The 803-nt window shown below is 33.7% G+C and overlaps 1 non-coding gene across 1 annotated transcript; it reads right to left on the bottom strand.

The window, feature by feature from the left end:
* Positions 1-283: 283 nt before the first annotated feature.
* Positions 284-415, bottom strand: LOC129068040 (small nucleolar RNA SNORA51). Its single transcript, XR_008528857.1, has one exon. It is a non-coding gene; the product is annotated as a small nucleolar RNA SNORA51 (small nucleolar RNA).
* Between the last annotated feature and the right edge of the window lie 388 nt (positions 416-803).

Genomic DNA, 803 nt, shown 5'->3' with positions numbered 1-803 from the left:
AAATCTTAACCTACCTGAGTTTGATTGCATTACATTTTTCAAGCACGTAAACAAAGCTGCTGAAGAGTTTTAAAGAATAAAAAGGAAAAGGAATTGGAAAAGGGAAGGATAAAAAGATAACGTTAAAAAAAAAGAACTAAAACATTCAAACCAAAACAAATATCCAAAAAGGACAATCCAAAATAATCTTGTCTGACCAATCTCCATAATCAAAGAACTGCCATGGCTACTTCTTTTGCATGATTTCAAATAAGGGAGGTGAAAACATTTCCATTTTTTTCTTGCATATCCCCCCCATTCACTATACAGACCAGGCAAAGGGTCTGGGCTGAAGTGTAAAGGGGCTGATTACTCTGTCTCCTCTTTCTGTACAGTCAGTGTAAGAACACAGCCCCGTGGTAAGCGCTGGGAGGCCTTCATTTTCTATGAGATAACAAAGTTATATCTTGCATTCAAAAAACATAAATCAGAAATAAGGTAACTTACACATTTATTAGGACTTTTAAGCAGAATTTTCATTAAATGTTGGCAATAGATTACTGGGCACTGAGAATTTTTATGCATTTGTTTTTGATTGGGTGCAAGTTGGTTCACTGTCACTAGTCAACTAATTGTATCCTTGTTTATTTGTGTATTCATGTACTTCTTTATTTTATGTTAATCTAATTGGAACATGTTGAGATTCCACTGTAAATAATGTACTTTATAATAATTGTTAAGTCATGTTTTGTAAGACCTTAATTTATTGGTGGCCCATTATTCTTGCCATTTGCTGTTAATTTCCACTGAACCTTGCTTTATTC

Source organism: Pteronotus mesoamericanus, unplaced genomic scaffold (genome assembly GCF_021234165.1).
Source record: "Pteronotus mesoamericanus isolate MK-2021 breed Mesoamerican mustached bat unplaced genomic scaffold, CSHL_Meso_final contig_20, whole genome shotgun sequence".
NCBI classification, from domain to species: domain Eukaryota; kingdom Metazoa; phylum Chordata; class Mammalia; order Chiroptera; family Mormoopidae; genus Pteronotus; species Pteronotus mesoamericanus.
This window is presented reverse-complemented; position numbering and strand designations above follow the sequence as displayed.